We start from the raw sequence: 15,210 nt of genomic DNA, 5'->3' as shown, positions 1-15,210 counted from the left end.
ACATCATCAATAAATTTGTTGTTAAAGCTATATAAAGCTTTATTTAAAAATAACTTCAGTTGGTGCAATAAGGTAAACCTTTAATTGTGTATTTCAAATTTAAACACTTAAAACCGACTGAACCCACTAGCGTTCACATATTGCTTTCAAAACGGTACTTTTTATTTTAGCAATTGGAAATACTCTCTTGTACTGAAGTCGAAGTGTTCTCGAAATTGACTTGTAAAAAGAGAATGGAAATATTCCATTTGAAAGGGACGTTTATGCACTCGCTGATGGGAAATCGTTTATCTAAATAATTACCATCATTAACGTTTACTGCGGCTAATGCATTAAATGACATAAAGGCGCGTATTAACGTAATACATGTAATTGTACTCATATGTTCATTTAAAGGCACACCCGATATAGTATATATAACGTGTGAGGCACTTATCAAAATGCACGTGGCCGGTATAGTATATGTTACGTTTGATACAACTTCTAAACGGTTGTTTTCCGGTAGACAATATATGAATTTTGTTACAACTTTCAAAAGGCAAATGATCGGTGAATCATATAAGAAGTTTTATACAACAATTAAAGGGATCATAACGATTGATTGACAGTAAACTCACTTTTAAAGACCTTAACTGTATTATTGGCAGAACTAAGGCAGTTCGTACGGTTTACTCAATATTAGGTCAGGATAATTGCCAAATTAAAGATGAACTTATAATTGAAAATTCAAAATACTTTTAAGCTACTTTGTTCGAAAACAATCCGAAAGCGTGGAATATCAGTAGTATTTTACTGTGAACCAGCTATGCTGCACTGGCACAACGACTTAGCAACTTTACAGTGAGTTTCTTCATCAGAAAAACTGGACATGTTCAACCAAGCAATACTTATGGAAAGCAAGCGACACAATAATTAACCACTATCACTTAGAACTTTTGAGATGGACTTAATATTCTTGATTGAACAGTTTATCATCATTCACGTATAAAATACAGTAGTTTATTTATTTATGATGTCTTGTTTTTTTTCAGTGGAGTTTGTGGCATTTAGAAACTGAAAGTTTTGACATAGGAATAAAATTTAATGCACATAAAGTCAAGCGACCAAACACGCACAGTAACAACTATGAATAATACATGCCACTATCTAACGGTTGGTTGTTTTTAACAATATATGACCGCAATGATGTTCGCCTTGCAACACTTATTAACAACTTGATATCAATTTGAATATCTGTGCTGTAAATAATTGCAATTTGGTTTAAAGCGGAAGCACTTTACTTTATTACTTGTTTATTTTCTGTTAAATACTTTAGTTGAACGAAATGAAAATAATTCTCTTTTACCAGGAGTTCTTAAGTCTTAAATGTTTAAAACATGGATTGCTTTGGTGGTACTGACAAAAAAAATTTATTTCGTGTTTAAAAATATTTAATTAAATAGTGAACCGTACATACCCTTGGATCAAACGTGTTGAGTCGTTTATTTTCAGCATAGCATTGTTTTTTTGTAAAACATCAGTTGTTCACTATTCTATGTTGCCACCATAAAATAATTAATAGTTTTATTGTTGTAATCAATAGCAATACATAAACTTTATCCCATTGAGTTCGCAAAAATTAAAAAAAGATCGTCACAAAATCACGTAGAAATCGTCATGAGCCCTGCTGAAATCTATATTGGATTTTATATTTTGCATTGGTCTTTTTTAAAAATCATGTTCATGTTTTTTCACCCGGATACAAGCAGCACAGTAAGATTAAACAGCGGTGTGGGTGAATAAGACTGTTCGTTTGCAGCGATTGTAGGTACATCACTGTCAACTGTCAAGTACATTATGCACAGCTTTTGTCCGTGTGATGAAGACAGTTTATTGCCAGCAATGGTATATACAAAAGTGTAAACGATGTTTTTGATTGATTTATGTATAACAATGATTTTATAATTAAAGTGAGTTTGATGAAACAGCGAATATAGTGCAAGTAGTGCCGGCATGGCCATTTCCGAAACATTAAGTTTGTAAAGAGTATTATTTAAAAGAATACACATTTTTTTTTCTGAAGTTACACAACCTGTTTGTGTTAGCATTGTGTTTGTTTGGCGGTTTTTGACTATATTATCGAATCAATTTTGACTATCATCCTGAACAGTTCGCAGTTGCAGATAACTGATTTTGCTAATGAAACTTGTTCTAATTTTTGTTTATTTCCATAATGCCCAATACAACAATATAAATCAATCCATTAAAACATGCGAATTTTCTCGGGAATGCCATTTAAACTACCTCAAACAATATCAAAAAAGTGTGATTGTTTGAATCAGCTGCGTAAAGGGGCTAATTTCAGTTCAGGGATCGCGTCAAAAATGTCGACTAAAATATGTATGGCATTATACAATTATGTACTTTATAACTGTAAAACAGTGTGTCTATATGCACTGCATATTTCACCGCAAAAGAGTAAATAACTTTTTTTCTAACATGTTACCGTTAATCTAGGTGAACTTTGTATTGACTTATTATCAAATAAATGTTCTCAAAATTATAATAAATGACGTCATTTGATATGCTGTTTCCGTTATATAGATATACAAGTCGAGGCGGTGTTGTATGGAGTGATTTTTCCTGCGTTTACAAGACGCCATAAGATAAACTGTCCGCGGTCTTTAAAGAGATATGTTGTTTTAATCTGTCTACGAAAATTCAACGATTTTTGTTAATCATCATGATATAATTTGAATTGGCGCCTTTGAACGGTCATTAAAATAAATCAGGAGTTTTATGAAGAGGGGTGGTAAGCCGGTTTACGAGACTCAATACTCAATCCTATCTATGCATAAATGAAGAAGAGCAAATCGGAATATATTTACCATAAAGGAGACAGCGCTTAAACAAAATTAAACGAATGTCAACTAATAAATAGTCAACAACCATATAAATGCATTTCTAGTCCTGTAAATGAATGAATACATTGTTCATATTCTCTTTCGTCTTGAGACCGAGTTTTGGACTCAAAATATTTAACATTTTACAGACTTTCAGACAAAATGTGTGTAAACAACACTACAATGTGTTTTCATAACAAGTGCAGATAGTTTAATCGGCAATTCTTTTTTTCCGAGAAATTTAGTATTTATTTGATTGTGATTTTGAGTATTAATTTTTGATTTCTTACTCTTCGAAGGTACGATGCATTTAAACATTCATGGAAGAGATGGCTTTTGTAATGGTTAAAAACATGCATTCATATATTCCGTGATTAAAACAGTGCAAAAACAGGACGACAGAAAGTTCCATACTTTATTTAAAACAAAAAATATCCATAGGAACCACATCATACATCAACGAAATACTTATAATTATATCAGTTCATCAAGTCTATTGAATATGGTATCGCGTACTTGTTAAGCTATCCTTATGAAATACAAAGATCAATTCAATGAATTTATTGACATGCAACAATCCTGCAAATTTAAACCTGTGTAGGCTGGACATATAGGTATATGCTAGCACACTTTCTCAAAATGTCATGCATGCCAAATGTAGGAATATAAAAATTGTAATGACACAATATTTTATGAATGACACACAACGTTACACAACAAACACTTGAAGCACTCTTAGCATTGTTGTTTGTCATGTTCCTCTGTGGAAATTGTGGCATTTAGTATCTAATGGCAGAGAATTTTTTTTATTTAATTGCAAATAAATAAGTTTGGATTACATGGATTGCCTATGCCATGCTATACGGAAAATGGTTTCAGCTTTATAGATTTAACTAAGGTACAAAGCATGTTTCGGCACAAGTGTTCGTATGTGACATTGTAAATTGCTATGTACGTAAATGGTTTTATCCATCAATACCATCTAATAATTAATTGAGATTTCCAATTCGGTTAAGGAAGCTTAATACAGATTAACAGCATGACAATACGATTGACGTTACAAATGCGATGGCTGATATTGAGATAAGTACAGCAATGAAATTAGATTAGTGGTAACACAGCCATAACACAAGTGTAAAGTGTTATTACAAGAAACAAAAACAAGACACCCTCAAACGTTGTGTTGCCACAAACGGGATTCAACACCGCTTGTAGATTGGCTTTACGCATAATATAACTAGGAATAAAATACTCAAGAAGCCAAGACCGAGCTACGCCCAATGCCTCGGGCACATATTTGAAAGATGTATTTTTACTTAAATTGTACGATTGCACCAATTTTTGAAATTCGTACGATCTCCAACAATCGTAGCTTCTGGTCACAAGCCTACAGCCGCAGACTAGTCGAATGGATCCCGCAATATGCTCGGTTTAATTTGATTCTCAAGGATGTTGTAGAGCGAGCTCTACGGTGAAAAAGACACGGTAACACGGCAAAACATTGTGCCGCAGCTAGGAATATGTTTATTAAATTCATCAGCTTTGTAGGTCGCTAACGAGTTTGATTCATTGTAGTAATAATAGAACAAATTAATCAGACCCATTGTTTAGATTATTTGCTTGGGATATGCAAGATACGTATACAAAATATATTTAGCATGGTTACCATGAGAATGTTTTGTGTTTTGATTGGCTGGCAGCTGCGAGGGCTCTGGGCGAAAGTAAATTTGGTCAGTAAGTGAGGTGCGAGTGAAAAGACATGAACGAATGTTTGGGCTTTGGTTAAATAAATCGGAATACGTACCAATGTTTAGTAAGTTATATTTTGTAACATTTTTGTTTTTTATAAATGAAGTTAATCTACAATATATAACGGAAAGGTTAGTTAAGGCAATTTTTGATAGCTACAAAACTTCAGAGCATTTTCGTAACTTTAAGTATTTTTGAATGTCCTGAAAATACTCTGTGAACATCTATTTGCTATGTTAATTGCATTATTTGGATTATTATTGTGTATATGATGTATGTGTCTTGATTATTGTGTTTGGATTATTTCAGATAACCGTTCATACGTTCATACGTTCCTTAGCGTTCATTTACGTTCCTATACGTACAATAGCGTTAAGATGAGTTCCATTACGTACTGTTATGCTGACTGATTGACTGTTTGATTGTATGGAATAAATGTGAACGAGTATATTACAACGAGTTCCGGTTTATTATGTGAAAAAGCAGATCCCGCGGTTTAGTGACTTTGAAACCGCGACAGTTATTAAACATTGAAGTTTGCAATGTGCAAAGTGGATTAAGTGCTTAATTGGATTACGATGTCAACTGGTTCGATACGTGACGTCGACGTCTCTGAAGAAGGCAGTAAGAGAGCGGCGATCGACGGTGAACAGCTAAATCATGATCTAGCTAGGAATTCGGCTTTGTTAGCCAGGCAGTACAAAACTGCAGAGCTACTTATGGTGAGCGAGAGCGTGTCAAATTACACCTCGCTAATTGGCATACAGAAAGAAATACGAGAACAATACGAGGTTCTGGCTGTTACCTATGAGAGGCTTATCAGCTCGTTAAGTGGGCAGGGCAGAGATGAAATGGGAGAGTCGTTTAAAAGGTTAGAAATGGACTTTGTTGAAAAGAATAACATGATTATAGACTGGTGCAGGAGCTTTAGACAAGAACATGAGACTGGCTCATCGGTGTCGTCCAAAACTAAAAGAGATATTTCTATGCAGAGAAAACTGTCTGAACTTAAACTTTCACAATTAAAGGAAAGACAAAGACTTGAGTTACAACAAAAGGAGTTAAACATGAAAATAGAAGAACAAGAATTAATCAATGAAATAGAACTTTCAAAACTTAAAGAATCTTTATGTGACGAAGATGACTTGCCCAGTTTGGCAGACATCAAACCTGTTGTTCAATTGCCAATATTCACGGAGCAACACGATGACACAGATGATAAGAACAACTCTGTTGCAGCGTTACCTCTCACTGAACAACCACCGAGGGGGATAACGTTTGGTGACGTTGTAGGGCAGCAGAACGGCGGTGCTGACGAACTGACGGCTAGGTGTGGAAGCAGGAACGCACCTCAAGGAGACGGCGGAGATGGAAGCATTTTCCAGGGGTTACAACCGATGGCCAATACCATCCAGGAGAGTTTTAATTTACCGAGACCTGACATTTTAACTTTTAGTGGTAATCCGGCAGATTATTGCAAATTTATGAGAACTTTTGAAACAAACATTGAAAGTAGAGTTACTGATTCTAGGTCATGTCTGTCTTATCTCATTCAATATTGTCAAGGTGAGGCTAAGCGATCTATTGAGGACTGCGTTGTACTTTCACCTGAAAATGGGTTTTCAAGAGCAAAGGCAATTTTAGCTTCACGGTATGGTAAGCCGCATCTTGTCGCGCGGTCCCATGTAGATCGTCTAGTTAATGGTCAGCCGTTAAAAGCAAATGATGTTCAGGGTCTCATGAGATTATCCCTAGAAATGGAAAAATGTGAGATTACACTATCTCAGTTAGGTTTTATGTCAGATGTTAATAGCTCTGAAAATTTGAGGAAAATAGTAAAACGCCTACCTATGCACATTAAAACAAAATGGGTTGATAAGGCTAGTTCAATTATTGACGAAGGCCGAGAACCAAACTTTAATGATTTGATGAAGTTTGTTGAGAAGCGGGCTACCGTTGCAAATACTATGTATGGGCAAGATTTAGCTGGTGATGGGGTCAGTAAAGGGAGAGATAGAGCTGGTGTGAATGGGCCGAAAAGTGAGAGAGTTACAACTTTAGCCACATCAGTAAGTAATAATGACATTGTGCCAGCAGCGCGTATCTTGTCATGTGTATTCTGTAAGGGTCGGCATAAACTGATAGACTGCAATGAATTTAAACAAAAAGATGTTGAATACAAAATAGCATTTGTAAGGAAGCACAAAATGTGCGACAATTGTTTAAACTTCAAGCATATTGCAAAGTTTTGTAGGAAGCAGAGCGGATGTGACGTACCGGGATGCAGAATGAAACATCATGCCATGCTGCATCGAGGTAACCAGAGTATAGCGACGGGCAGTTGTACATCGACGAATGTGAGTGGTTATGGCACAAAGGTATGTCTACGAATCGTTCCGGTAGCCGTGCATCGGGGATTGAAGACAGTGCAAACCTATGCTTTGTTGGATGAGGGGTCTGACGTCACACTTTGTAGCGATTCCCTTGTTAAAAGTCTAGACGCCAAAGGTAAGTCCTTAGAGTTTTCTATAACAACTGTTAATGGAAGTAAGGAGAAGAAAACGGGCATAGAGTTTAATGCAGAGGTAAGTTCTATTGACGGACATGGGCATTTGACCCTTCCAAGAGTGTGGTCTGTAGAACGTTTGCCTGTGTCTCTGGATTCACTCCCGAGGAGATCGGAATTGGCTAAGTGGGATCACTTAGCTGGCATTGAGTTGCCTAATATAGACGCAAATGAAGTTGGGCTATTGATTGGCAGTGACACACCGGAAGCCTTCTGGGTGGAAGAAGAAAGAAGAGGTAAGCGCAGCGAACCATATGCTATAAGATCGATTTTAGGTTGGACGATCATTGGGCCTACAGGTAAGGTGTCCACAAATTTAAATGTCAATGTGCATTATCAACAAGCCGATGTATTACAGCAAATGCACAAACTTTGGTCTAGAGACTTTCCGGAGTACGTAGCTGACGCTAAACGAGAGATGTCACAAGACGACCGACGAGCGTTAGGTATAATGATGCAGACAATTACTCAAGAGGATGGACATTACAAAATTGGACTGCCTTGGCGCGATGACCAATGTCTTCCACATAACAAACACATGGCACTTACACGTCTAGCAGGCCTGAAAGGAAATTGCAAGGAAATGATTATTTGCATAAAATGTATAGTGATACAATGGAAGGATATATATTGAAAGGTCATGCAAAACGAGTATGCGAAAGTGAGACAGAGAGTAAAAGTGACAGGATTTGGTACCTACCGCATCACCCAGTTGTAAGCCCCCGGAAGCCAGGAAAGGTAAGAGTAGTATTTGACTGCGCTGCAAAATACAAAGGTGTGTCACTGAATGATCGGCTGCTTCAAGGTCCTGATTTAGTAAATAGTATAGTCGGAGTACTTACGCGTTTCAGAGAGGAAAGGATTGCGTTAGTGGCAGATATTGAAGCTATGTTTCACCAAGTGCGGGTGATGGATGAAGACTGCCAAGCGCTAAGATTTCTGTGGTGGCCCGAAGGGGACTTAACTCGACAGCCTGAATGCCACCAGATGCAAGTGCATTTGTTTGGCGCAACTTCCTCGCCGAGCTGCGCAGCGTATGCATTAAGAAGAACGGCGACTGACAATGCAGAAATGTATGCACCGGAAGTAACCACAACACTGGAGAGGAACTTCTATGTTGATGATCTATTAAAGTCAACAAACAACAAGGAAAATGCAGTTTTGCTTTGTAAGGATCTCCGAGAAATGCTCGGTCGAGGTGGATTCAGACTTACAAAGTGGATGTCGAACTGCCCAGAAGTTGTTGATTCAATCCCACCGGAAGAGCGAGCAAAACCGTCCCTAACTGTCAATCTAGAAGATGACAACGAGTTCGAAAGAACACTCGGTCTTCAGTGGAACATCCGAGATGATGCTTTCTTTTTTGACGTACATCTGAAAGAAAAGGCGCCTACACGAAGAGGAGTTTTATCTGTAGCGAGCTCCTTATACGATCCGTTAGGATTTGTAGCTCCGGTGACATTGATTCCGAAGTTGATACTACAAAACGCATGTCGTCAAGGCTTAACGTGGGATCAAAAACTTAATGAATCCGACATAGAAAAGTGGTGTGATTGGCTTACAAATTTGCCAAAGTTGTCATCTGTCAAAATTGAAAGGTGTCTAAAGGCGGGTGACCTTGATATCTCGTCATGCAATGTAGAGCTGCATATCTTCAGTGATGCTTCACAATACGCCTACGGAGCAGCAGCATACATTAAGATATATGACAGACAAGGAAACGGCAAATGTTCATTTGTGATGGGGAAATCTAGGTTAGCGCCCATCAAGACCGTAACCATACCGAGACTTGAATTAGCAGCTGCAGTAGTATCGGTAAAATTGTTTCAGATGCTGATTAAAGAACTGGACACAAAGGTCGACAACTGCTATTTTTGGACCGACTCAATGATTGTTTTAGGGTATGTTCGAAATACTTCACGGCGTTTTAAGACGTATGTAGCTAACAGGTTAGCTCTTATTCATGAACTGACTTCCCCAAATGATTGGAGGTACGTGCCGACAAACATGAATCCAGCTGACTTAGCTTCCAGGGGTGTACACCCGGAGGAAGGAGGGAAACTTTTAATATGGTTGAACGGACCAAAATTTCTGAACATGGAGAAAGATGATTGGCCACATGAACCTGATGGAATCACGACGGAGTACGAAGATGTTGAAATGAAACCAGCTGCAGTGACTAGTATGGTCCAGTCTCAATGCCAGGACGTGGTATCTGATATCCTAAACAGATATTCAGATTGGTATAAACTGCAACGAGCTGTTGCTTGGCTGCTTAGGTTCAAGACATTTATGATACACAGATACTTGAAACATGAAACAAAGGAGATTTTCACAGGTGGTTGTTTGTCACTGAGAGAAATTCAAACTGCCAGGAAGTTGATACTAATGAAGGTGCAGGAAAGTGCCTACGGTGACGAATTTAGTAAACTGACTTTAAATAAGAAGATAGCAACATCAAGCTCGCTAGTAAAACTGTGTCCAGTGCTTAATGAGGGTCTGTTACGAGTTGGCGGGCGATTTCAGTACACTGAATTTTCCGAGGATAGCAAACATCCGATCATTTTACCAAGCAAACACCACGTGACAGAACTTATAGTACGGAAATATCACGAGGTTAATCATCACATGGGAGCTCATCATGTATTATCGTTGACTCGACAGTCGTATTGGATAATTCACGGAATAAGGACAGTGAAACATGTAGTCAGTGCATGCATGGATTGTAAACGGCGCTTCAGGAAAACACAACGACAGCAGATGGCACCGTTGCCAGTTGAGAGGCTTACTCCGGACAAACCTCCATTTACGTATGTTGGTGTGGACTATTTCGGGCCTATGTATGTCAAGGTCGGTCGTAGCCAACAGAAACGATACGGGTGCCTATTTCCTGCTTGACGACACGAGCAGTACATATTGAAATCGCACATAGTTTAGGAACAGACTCGTTTGTATGTGCATTGCAACGTTTCATGAGTAGAAGGGGAAAACCAGAAAAGATTTTCAGCGATAATGGTACTAATCTTACTTCCGGAGAAAGGGAATTAAGAGCAGAAATTGCCGAATGGAACCAGAGTCGTATCATGAATGAATTGGTGCAGAAAGACATAGAATGGCAGTTCATTCCTCCATATGCGAGTCATATGGGTGGAGTGTGGGAAAGACTGGTTCAGTCAGTAAAGAGAGCCTTAAAATCGGTAGTCAAAGAGCAGCTTTTGAATGACGAAGCACTAAATACTCTCATGACGGAGACAGAAAAGATTGTAAATGACAGACCGATTACAAAGGTAAGTGATGATAGCAGAGATCCAGAAGCACTTTCGCCGAGCCAACTGTTGCTTTTGCGCCAAAATAGGTGTATACCATTTGGTGTCTTTAGCAAGAATGACAATTACTGTAAGCGTTGTTGGCGTCAAGCTCAGTATCTTGCAGACGTATTCTGGCGACGTTGGGTAAAAGAGTATGTACCAAATCTTCTTGAGAGGCAAAAATGGCAAGATGTACAACGAAATATCGAGGTAAATGATCTTGTTCTTGTGTGTGATGAGTCACTACCACGTGGATGTTGGCCTCTGGGACTGGTAAACGAGGTAAGTAAGGGACGAGACGGTTTGGTTCGCTCATGTAGGGTACGTGTGAATGGATCAGTGAAGGTGAGACCTATTACGAAGTTATGTCTGCTAGAAAACAGTGCATAAACACGTTCATGTTTAAAACGATAGATGGGTAGAAGTAGTTTTCAAGTAAGCCGTTGGTCTTGAAGTGTATGTTGGTTGGTAAGTATACAACATGTATTTGTGTACGTCTTATAATCACGCATTGTATAACCTTAAGATCCTATTTTGTTTTTGGAGCATTTAATTCCTAGTTGCTTTAGGTAAATTATTGAATGAACTTCAAAATGAAGGTTCATTGAGGGGCGATGTGCCGCAGCTAGGAATATGTTTATTAAATTCATCAGCTTTCTAGGTCGCTAACGAGTATGATTCATTGTAGTAATAATAGAACAAATTAATCAGACCCATTGTTTAGATTATTTGCTTGGGATATGCAAGATACGTATACAAAATATATTTAGCATGGTTACCATGAGAATGTTTTGTGTTTTGATTGGCTGGCAGCTGCGAGGGCTCTGGGCGAAAGTAAATTTGGTCAGTAAGTGAGGTGCGAGTGAAAAGACATGAACGAATGTTTGGGCTTTGGTTAAATAAATCGGAATACGTACCAATGTTTAGTAAGTTATATTTTGTAACATTTTTGTTTTTTATAAATGAAGTTAATCTACAATATATAACGGAAAGGTTAGTTAAGGCAATTTTTGATAGCTACAAAACTTCAGAGCATTTTCGTAACTTTAAGTATTTTTGAATGTCCTGAAAATACTCTGTGAACATCTATTTGCTATGTTAATTGCATTATTTGGATTATTATTGTGTATATGATGTATGTGTCTTGATTATTGTGTTTGGATTATTTCAGATAACCGTTCATACGTTCATACGTTCCTTAGCGTTCATTTACGTTCCTATACGTACAATAGCGTTAAGATGAGTTCCATTACGTACTGTTATGCTGACTGATTGACTGTTTGATTGTATGGAATAAATGTGAACGAGTATATTACAACGAGTTCCGGTTTATTATGTGAAAAAGCAGATCCCGCGGTTTAGTGACTTTGAAACCGCGACAAACATAATTAACGATTCCTCTTCGAGTTAAAAAATCCGTACGATACTCGCAAGAGTCAAAGACTTCCGTACGACCTCCATGCAATATGGCGGATGAAGTTTCAAAAGCTACTCGTACGGAGATTGAAATCCGGATGTAACCTAGGTATAATACCTGCTCTGTTTTCTGTCTGCGCATATAATTCGATGTTGAGCTAAATTCATATTTATTGATTACTTGGCGAACAGATTTATGTTTCATTCGAAAGATAAAATGATTTCTATTTTTGATCAGAATAAATATCAAACGACATAAAAAACAAGCCAATAGCTATTGACACTGAGAGTAAGACGAAAGTGTTTGTTCAAAACATGTATATCATTTTTTGCATGTAAATGTTAACGCTGAAATAAATGCATATTTCTTCGCGGGCCTTTTATTTCAAATCTGATTTACATTTCACTTTAATGTGTTTGCATGACAACGAGAGTAGGATGTCTGCTAGCGCTGTTTGTTCTGCTTTGCTGCATAGTTTATTATCTTGCTTGTCAATATTGAAATGCTGCTTTATTGGTGATTGCTGTTGTTTCCTCCGTAGAGATTGCGGCATTTAGTTTGACATTGGGTTTCCATTTAATTGCACATCATTCAATGTGCATGCAAGGAAATTACAAGTATAAATATCTAATAGTACGAGTATTTAAAATGTCCTATAATACTTTATAATATGTCGGTGCAATACCACCGGTTAACAGATAGGGAACAACTTTCTGTTCCGTGTGCGTCTAACGTCTGTCATTACGTTACCAGTTTAAAGAGATTAAAACAAACTCTTCATTTCATTACGTTCAAAAGTGTACTTACGTCATACAAACTCCTGGTTAAACGTTCTTTACTCCGTTAAAATGATACCTTTTTAGCGTAGCTTTGATAATTTCTGACATTAGTACCAAGTGCATACGCCATTCACGGTGAGATTTTTCTAAACAATCCTATAGAACAAGATTTCATGAAACGCTGTGTTATTATTATACAGTATACGTGTAATTTATTAGTTTGATTTATGTAGTTGTAATATGACTGTGCGGAAAGTAATATATTTTATGTCTTCCCTATTGACTATTGTTTATTGTTTTTGTTTTACGTTTTGGCGTATTATTTTCACGAATGATTATTGATTTTTAAACTAGATATCTACTGTAACACGGATACATTTAAATAAATGTTTTTGTTATATTAACACGATAACCTTCATGACAAAAATCAAAAATCACAAGGAAGGAAATTATTACTTACAATTAACAGTTTTTTTTGGTTGTAATGAACTCGAATACGGTACATATCATTGCATTGTCATTTTATAAGGTATAATCCAATACTATATTAATTATCATATTTGCAGAACTCTTTATTTGAAGTCTACCTTTTTTGAAATAATCATTTACGAGTATATCAAGACTTAAGCATTTTTGTTAAAAAAATAATAAACATACTTAAAAACGAACACTTCTAGGTACAATATGTAAAAGATGTTTAATCATACATGTGTAAGTTAAACGATGATATTTACACATCCACTTCCATTCCTTAAATGAACTGCCTTTCGGTAATTGCGTTTATCAATCGATGAACGCAAAATTTACGGATATGTTCAGATCGTAATTCATCGCATAACAATTAACATTAAAACAATAATCTTGATATTTTTTGTATTGTGTCAGCAGGTCCCGTAAAATATAAAAAACAACAACATTTTACAAAGTGTCAATTTATTATATTTTAAAAGTATTGTTGCCATAAGTGTTTCAATTTTACGTTTAAATGTGATTTCAAGTGGTTGATCTTTTCCCGTGTTATTGTGTCTTCATTTGAAAAAAATGTTTCCGATTACAGTCGGGTCGTTCTATTTGCAGAATGGGTAAGCAAGGATTAGTGAAAGGTTTTCTTACATGAAATGAAGTGTTTTTTTAACAATTCTTGAATGAAATGATGACCTTTTGGTGTAAATATTAGGAATGAATTGCGGGGTCGATGTCATTATTCGGACTCTACACACTTTGACCAGCCCAATTGCGTTCATACCCCGATAATGACATCAACCCCGCAATTCATTCCTTAATTAATTTCTCTTTCCTTATTACCTACAAAGCCAAGTTTTAGGCTGATTGGTGCTTGTCTCTGCGTTTTCTATCGTATTATTGTCTTAAAACAGAGTTTCAAATATCATAAATTAAAGAAAACTTTTTTCAAAACTTGTAAATGGCCTTTTTAATAGTATATCAAAGTAGAAAAGTACTCTTAAATCGCTAATTGCTAATAGTTTCGCTCATCCCAATTTTTATGGTGATGTTTTAAAGACAATTCGTAAAATTAAAATGTTTTCAGCAGCTAATCTGGCAGATAGACTCAATGAATTGCTTGGATCTTATTTACCCTCATACAAACTATAAGTTTGAATATGGCGTCCTTACATAACTTAAATTTTATTGCTTTGTTTTTATAAAAAAATGCAGTTTCGTGTTTTTGCTTGCTAGGAATGTTCCAGCGTATGATGTCTTTATCTTTAAAAAAATTACTTAGGTAATCATTTGGAAAAAAAGTTTAGCAAATATATGGGGTGTTTTTATTTCTAATAATGTTTCCTTTGTTTGTTCCCATGTGAAGTACAATGATGCTTATCATTATTAGACTATATGATCACACACTTTTAAACGTTTTACTTGTTCAAACAAATTGCGTGTGATGTTCATAGTTTCAAACAATCGTATCTTTAAAAAGTTTTTTGCATTAAGTACTCTGAATTGTATTCCTTTGTCTGCAGATATATTATAGATCCCAAATCATTGAAGTACGTGGTGTTCACCTATTAGTTTATTAGTATTTGTTTTATTATTTAGTTTCCTCATTGTAATTCAATCTTTGATAAGATTTACCTTTTACGATTTTATTTTATTCGGGATTGTTTGGATAAGAGTGTGGCTGTGCACACAAACTGGTATAAACCCCCAGTAAATTTATATTTTACTGACCGTTCAAAGGCGGTCCTAGCAATCCTGATAAACAAACCTAGTTTTTTTATATAGTTTACATGTTTTGTGTTGTTTTTGGAGTTTTGTGCTGTAGTTCCATGATTCTTGTGTGTGATTGTTTGTTTTTGTGTCCTATGTCTTTGGCGTTAACCCAGTGCCATTGAACGGGGTTTATGTTAACACTTTTGGCTACTGAGCTTGTTTTTGTAGTTTTTCATATAAATTTAAAAAAAAGCATCCACAACAGATCAACCTGAATAATAAAGCAGATTAGTATGTTGATATTTTAACATATGAGACATTTTAAATGTTATGT

The sequence above is a fragment of the Mya arenaria genome, chromosome 10 (genome assembly GCF_026914265.1).
Source record: "Mya arenaria isolate MELC-2E11 chromosome 10, ASM2691426v1".
NCBI lineage: Eukaryota > Metazoa > Mollusca > Bivalvia > Myida > Myidae > Mya > Mya arenaria.
The sequence above is the reverse complement of the archived record's forward strand: the minus strand, read 5'-3'. Positions refer to the sequence as shown.